This window comes from Pseudorasbora parva, chromosome 10, assembly GCF_024679245.1.
Source record: "Pseudorasbora parva isolate DD20220531a chromosome 10, ASM2467924v1, whole genome shotgun sequence".
Lineage (NCBI taxonomy): Eukaryota > Metazoa > Chordata > Actinopteri > Cypriniformes > Gobionidae > Pseudorasbora > Pseudorasbora parva.
This window is the reverse complement of record NC_090181.1, coordinates 21834616-21842956: the sequence shown is the minus strand read 5'-3', so window position 1 is coordinate 21842956 and position 8341 is coordinate 21834616.

Below are 8341 nucleotides of genomic sequence, written 5' to 3'. Positions count from 1 at the left end.
AAAAATCATACAGGCATTTTTGCCCATTATTTTGAATTTTGGGGGTATTCTAAATGCATTTTAAAAGAAATCTCACAGTGAAAGCATGCACACGCAGTCGCGCGCTAGAAAAGCCTAAAGTTACATTGAGAGCTTATGCTTGCCCTCAATAGTGTTTTTTTTTTGTTTGGCTTTTGTAAAGTGATGGACTTACTCGATACTGTATCACACACCTACAATGCAGCACTAGTCCAATCAACCAAGTGACAGCTCGGTATCTATCTATCTATCTATCTATCTATCTATCTATCTATCTATCTATCTATCTATCTATCTATCTATCTATCTATCTATCTATCTATCTATCTATCTATCTATCTATCTATCTATCTATCTATCTATCTATCTATCTATCTATCTATCTATCTATCTATCTATCTATCTATCTATCTATCTATCTCTGTCTGTCACTCTGTCTGTCTATCTATCATTGACTTATCCATATAGTTCGGATAGACACTTGGATAGCTGCCAAAATAGGGGATAAAGCCACAGTCTCATTGCTAGCAGTAGAACTTGCCCCTTGTTCAGACAGTGTTGCTTTTCCACCAATGTGGGTCGATTGGTCCTCTTTTTCGCTTTAGGTTGTGTCATATGGACTTCAGGCTTCGTGGAGTTTTGTTTTGTTTTTGATTTTTAAAAAAAAATATTTCTAATGTTAGCTTCACTTCCGGTCTCCTCAGAGACATTCATCCGAGTCATTGTATGATAAGTCAGCGAGGCAACGAGTCTTATGTGTTATGCAGCACGTTTGAGCTTCTACGAGAACCAATGAGGTTCATCCTTATGTGTTATGCAGCACGTTTGAGCTTCTACGAGAACCAATGAGGTTCATCCTTATGTGTTATGCAGCACGTTTGAGCTTCTACGAGAACCAATAAGGTTCATTCTCATGTGTTACGCAGCACGTTTGAGCTTCTTCAAAAACCAATGAAGTTCATTCTCATGTGTTATGCAGCATGTTCAAGCTTCTGCAAGAAACCAAGGAGGTTCATTCTTGTGTGTAAAGGAAAATGTTACGAGTTTGGAGCGACATGAGGGTGTTTAATTGATGACAGAATTGTCATTGTTGGGTTAACTAAAACTTTAACTATAAAAAAACAAGTTTTCACTAGTGATCTCATATGTTTGGACCTCATGTTTTTTTGCCCTGAAGGAATCTGTGTTTGTATTGTCAATGAAGGACACAGTTGTCAGTCCAGCTTCCTTACAGCTATACAAGGTTTTTATCCTTGCTTGCTTGAATTCAATGTGTTTTATCTATATCCCTGACTGTGGATGGCCTTGTAGATACTGGTGCTGTGAAAACACTGAACACAATCAGTGCAAACATGTTCTTTGTGCTTTGAAGAAGAATTGTTGCCATGCACAAATGTGATGTATGTTGCCTATTTACTTCCCATGATGCATCAATAGACATAAGGATAAAGAGTTTTGTCATGTGCTCTAAAAAGAATGATAAACACTCTTTGTCTTTCAAAGCGTTCCAAGTGTGTTTCAGCTGATATGTGTTTAATGTGGAAGTGTGTGTTACATTAGGAGATATCAACAGTCTCAGGCAGGTTAGTTTTGTGCACTAAATATAAAAGATAAACACTTCGTCTTTCAGAGCGTTCCAAGTGTTGTTAGCAGATATGCGTTTGATGTGGAGGTGTGTGTTATATTAAGAAACCGCAACAGTCCCAGACAGTGTTTGGAAAACATAGGCTATTACATGTCCTAGTTTAACAGGTCTGTGATTTATTGGACAGGGTTCTGATCTTGATTGTTTGTTTTTTTCTGTCCTTTAATAAACATCTAAATTTGACTCTCACACCTTTTGTATTCAGTTGCATAATTAAACCTTCTTTCATACTTTTATTCAGCCATCTGCCTCCACCCATGTATCTGAGGAAGAGACAGATGGAGAGGGTGAAAACAAACTAGGTAATTTTTTGGCGTGTTATTATAAATTACTGGCTTCAAAATTGTAATATTGTTTGTGATCAAGTTTTGAAAACAACAAACTCCTCTTATAAGATCAAAGCTTGCCATGACGTTTCAAGTTAATCTGATGCTTGGATGGCATCATCAAGAGCTTCCTGAAAGTCTATCCAGTCTATAGAGTATCAGAGCGAGAAATATGTAGAGATCAATATACACCGATTAGGCATAACAGACGTGAATAACACTGATTATCTCTTCATCACAGCACCTGGAATATAGGGGGAATATATTAGGCAGCAAGTTAATATTTTGTCCTCAAAGCTGTCCTTCTGTGTTAGAAGAGGGGAAAATGGGCAAACATAAGGATTTGAGGTGTTTGACATGGGCCAAATTTTGATGGCTAGAAGACTGGGTCAAAACATCTCCAAAACTGCAGCTCTTGTGGGCTGTTTTGGGACTGCATTGGTCAGTATCTATCAAAAGTGGTGAACCGGCGACAGGGTCAAGGGGCGCCAAGGCTCAATGATGCACGTGGGGAACGAAGGCTGGCCTGTGTGGTCCAATCAAACAGACTACAGACTTGCTAAAGAAGTTAATGCTGGTTCTGACAGAAAGGTGTCAGAATACACAGTGAATCGCATTTTGTTTATGAGGCTGCGAAGCTGAAGACCAGTCAGGGTGCTGACCCATGTAAGCATCAGAACTGGACCACAGAGCAATGTGGCCTGGTCTGATGAATAACGTTTTCTTCATTTAAATGGCCGTGTACAGCACTTACCTGGGGAAAACATGGCACCAGGATGCACTATGGGAAGAAGGCAAGTTGGTGGAGGCAGTGTGATGCTGGGGGCTCTTTCAGCAGGATAATGAACCTTGCCACAAAGCAAACATGGTTTAAGGCGCACAACATGGTTTAAGGCTCAAAACGAGTTTGAGGTGTTGACTTGGCCTCCAAACCTCCACTAGATCCCACCTTCAGGGATCTAGTGGAGTCAATGCCTTGACAGGTCAGGGCTGTTTTGCCACCAAAAGTGGGACAACCACAATTTTACTATCTATCTATCTATCTATCTATCTATCTATCTATCTATCTATCTATCTATCTATCTATCTATCTATCTATCTATCTATCTATCTATCTATCTATCTATCTATCTATCTATCTATCTATCTATCTATCTATCTATCTATCTATCTATCTATCTATCTATCTCTCTCTGTCATGAAGCAGTATTTCCATTAAAGTTGACAGCTGTGCTATGTTCAAAACAATAAATAAATAATAATGAATGAAAAATTAAGAAAATGCAACAACAACAAAATCTGCCAGCAGTCATAGTCATTATGTAATTGTGCCCAGAGTCACCCACTCACTTCCACCACATGATATAAAGCTCAGTGTAACATTTTTTTTTTATACCAGTGATGAAATCGATGCAAAACATTTGAAATATTTACATGTGTAAGTACATTATAAAAACTCACAGTACATGGCATCCTCCTGTAAAATGTAAACTGAAAATCAGGCTTCAAATGCAAACTGACTTACTCAACCAAAACTAAACATGATATTTCACACGCATGTCAAGTAATACAGACTGATTTCATGAAATGGCGTATGAGACGCCAAATCGTATGCCATTTTGGCGTGCTATCAAGACGCATAATCGCTTTTTAGCATGTTTATCAACGCCGTTACATTCTGTCCCCCTACACTGCCCCTACCCCTAAACCACACACACACACACACACACACACACACACACACACACACACACACACACACACACACACACACACACACACACACACACACACACACACACACACACACACACACACACACACACACACACACACACACACAGCCCCTAAACCTATAATCACAAGAAACATTCTGCATTTTTACATTTAAAAAAAAAACATAATTAATTTAGTATGTTTATAAATCCATTTACCTTGTGGACACACACATATTCAGACACATTTTGAACGCGTAACTCAAACTCCTAAACCCACCCATTTGTGTATTATAAAAAACAGGATATAACAGGTAGATACGACTGCGTGCATAATTTATTCAGAAAGAACAAATATCCCAAGTGTTCCGAGGCCAAACGAGTGATTTGTGTAAAAGAAAATCCCCAAAAGCGATCAGTAACATCGAGTCCATCCGCCAAAGATTAATAATACATTTCAAATATTGCCGTCGGAAGAAACGTCACGTCAGCTTTGACAGCATTGGCTGTCGTGTCGTGTCGTGACCAATTGCGTCATTACATCAGCTTTGATTGTAAAATGCCATCGGCTCTCGTGTGTCTCGTGACCGATCGCATCATTCTAAACTTGTCGTGTATATTTTGAATGAGAAATATTAACAAGTGCGTTTGTGTTCTGTTCACAAAGGGGCGGAATCATCATTTCAACGACCAAAACATTAAGATCAACTCTGTTCTTCACATGAAGATATCGTATGAACTGCCTTAATTCTATGTGGTTTAGTCCTTAAAAGGGTACTTCAGGGCTGGGAAGATGAATCTGTATTTAAACTGGGTCATCAATGTAGTAGAAATGTGAAATTATTTTTGAATTTGGTACCTTCTAGACTGAGAAAAGACAGAAAATGTATTTTTGTCTCTTGGGGATGAAAGACTACAATTCCCAGAATGCTTCGCTGTCCTGTGAGGCCATTCCCAAAGCCACCAACATGATTACTGTGACTGAGTTGGAGAAGACACTCCAATTAAAAACGTTCAATATAATGAGTGAGTCACCGCGCGAGTATCACAGCACTGAGCACTAACTGCAGGAGTGAGATTAATGAGCTCTCATGATGAGAGCTAAGGTTACACTCGCAGCATACATTCACAACGCAGTATCAGTCTGGCGTGTTTCAGTTCATGCCTTTGCAAGCTTAACTTTCATAGAAATCAATTTGAGAAGTTAAAAGACTTACATTGCTCACCATAGCTCCGTTTAAATGAGTGCCTGCAGCCTCGAGCTGAGCTGTGAGTGTAATCTCCATCCCCCATGTGCAGGTTCAAAACATGCTGAAATGGCTCCCTCTGCTGGCTGTAGTCTTTAGCCTTTGGCCAAACATTCCTCCTATGATGCAAATATCTTCAAATTTGCAGGAATTTTTCCAGAAATAAAATCCATAAATCTCTTGTCTCAGGGGGATATAAGGGGGGAAAGCACATTTATTTGAATATACTCCAGGGTTTCTACTGATACAAAGCCATATGCTAATTGCTGAAGTAACCCTTTAAGGCAGGCCACGCCAGATCCTTGATATGCTTCTTACAGAGCCACTTAGGTTTGGTTATTATAACTTTGGTTATCCTGGCTGTGTGCTTCTGGTTATTGCCATGTTGGAAGACCCAACCTCGACCCATCTTTAATGCTCTAACTGAGGAAAGGAGGTTGTTCCCCAAAATCTCGCAATACCCCATGGCCCCAGTCATCCTCTCTTTAATACAGTGCAGTTGCCCTGTCCCATGTGCAGAAAAACAACCCAAAAGCATGATGCTGCCACCCCCATGCTTCACAGTAGGGATGATACTCATCATTCTTCTTCTTCCAAACACGTTTACATTTACATTACATTTAATCATTTAGCAGACGCTTTTATCCAAAGCGACTTACAAAAAAGGGGAGAGCAATAGAAGCAACGAAACAGACAAGGCCAACAACCTGTAAGAGCTGTAAGAAGTCTCAATTAATTAGCACAGTACACAATTTTTTTTTTTTAAATAGCCATCTACAATAGCCCCCTATAGCCACCTACAACAAAAACTCATGTACGCAAAATACCGAACACTGGATTTTGATAGCCATGATAACCCATTAGGACTAAGGCTGTTGCCCCAACTGTTGTCGTTAAGCAGATTCAGTGGCCCAATGGGTTGGTTTTGTATGGCATTCTAGCTAAACGCGCCGCAATAGCCATCTACAACAAAAACTCACGTACGCAAAATACAGACCACTGGATTTTGATAGCCATGATAACAAGGAATTTTAAGTTTAGTGGAATTATGACCAAAAAGTTATATTTTGGTCTCATCTGACCACATGACCTTCTCCCATGACTCCTCTGGATCATCCAAATGATCATTGGCAAACTTAAGATGGGCCGGGACATGTGCTGGTTTAAGCAGGGGAAGCTTCCGTGCCATGCATGATTTCCAACTATGACGTCTTAGTGTATAACCAACAGTAACCTTGGAAACGGTGGTTCCAGCTAGCTCTTTTCATTTATTCTGTAGATAAACTGTAGATTCTGTAGAGGCGGTGTTTTGTCGCGCAGTGATGTCAGTATGAAGCACAGGACCGTTTGTTGAGCCTGGTGTCTATAAAAGCTTTTCTTTGACTAACAACTAAGTTTTCAGCTCTGAAACTCAGAGGATATTCTTATATTACCATGACCTTTTATATAAAGCTCAAAGGAAAGTTGATTTCTCAATTCATCACCCCTATAAGGCAGTTCTAACGGAGAAAGGGAGTCAAATACAGTATTAGTATGGTGGTCCTAATAATTATTTAGGTGTGTGTGTGTGTGTGTGTGTGTGTGTGTGTGTGTGTGTGTGTGTGTGTGTGTGTGTGTGTGTGTGTGTGTGTGTGTGTGTGTGTGTGCGTGTGTGTTATATATAATATATATATTAGGGCCGGGACTTTAATGCGTTAATTAAGATTAATTGGTTAATGGCAGTAGTAAGCGAACAATGCAGGAGATGAGGTTTCAAAACTGACTTTACTTCAAAAGAACAAAGAAGGTTCACTACATAAATATGTACAAACAACAATAACCGATGAGGGAGCCTATTGCACAAAATTAGGACGAGCACAGGTGAAGACAAAACAGAACATAAATGTGACACACACACACACACACACACACACACACACACATACATATTATATATATATATATATATATATATATATATATATATATATATATATATATATATATATATATATATATATATATATATATATATATATATATATATATATATATAGGCCTAGACATGAGATTAATTGTTCACTGATTCATAACATCCATATATCCATACAAATATAATTGTGTTTTTATTAATTTATTCCACATTTCAAGAAAATTTCTTCAATAAGAAAAACAACATTTATTGAGGGAGGGGGGAATCATTAAATATGATTTCTTGATTTTATATTTTCTTTATGTGTGCATTTTAATTTATATTAGAGTTGGATTACTTTTAATATATTAATAACAATTCATTGAAAGTTTGCTGAGGACCTGTTGAGAATCACTGCTCTAATGGATTATGGCTACAGGAATCCTAGATTTTAAATCATTCTTGATCAGCTTATCCAACTTCTGTTCTGTTTATTTATCTGTAAACTCATGAGAGCTGCACAGTATATTTCACAGGAAGCAAAATGCATCCAGCAATTACAGTCTAATCCTGAATGCATAATGTTTACAGTCGTGCTGTGCCACTAATGAGCCAACTGGGGGTCTCACTCTTGCACTCAGTCTAGGGGCCTGTTGGATTCTAATGTATTAGTACAATAACTTATATCATCAAATCAGAATACACTAAATAACTCCAGGGGGATCTTAACTATCTGAGCACAGTTTGTTTCTAAGGACGGGAGTGCATTGGCCAACCCAAACTGCACAGGTGGTTTCAAGCTGTTACATGTGCATGGATGCAAGTTTTTGAATAAGCCTCTGCCGAGAACATATGTGTGTGAAAGAAAGGATGTCCCTCTGGTAGACACACAGGCAGCATGCCGTTTTTAGCTCCAGTCTCATTAGCGATGGCCTGAACAAGCAGTGAAGTCTTACGGGTTCATTGTGCGTCAGAGCACTGCTTACACTCCCCAGATGGGAGGAAATATTATTCTTCACTCACTGGCTCAATGTACTGAACAGGAAATGATGTGCTACAATTAAAGCTGAGCTCCTAAGGTAACAACTTAAAGACTTGAGGTAAATTATGATAGTTAATATTTAATACTTGACATCAAACAGGAATTGAGTGCCTCAGTGCCTGTCCACTTTTTCAGTAGCTTTTGTTCCCGAAATATCTTTCCTTTCATATTTTTACATTGGGGATATAAAAAAAGGTTGGTTTGGTTCATGTCATATGGCTTACCAACTACACACTAAATTACAACATTACAAACCTTAAAGCAAATTTCCAAATCTGACAAAAAAAAAAAAAAGTACAATGTACACTGTAAAAAAATATTTTAAAAAACGTTACCTGGTGGCCTTAAAATATTTTGTAAATCGACAACCTTTATTCAAATATTATTAAAAGTAAGCATACACTAAAACATTCTGAGTAAAAAACAACCCAATGTTGGGTCAAATATAGACTAACCC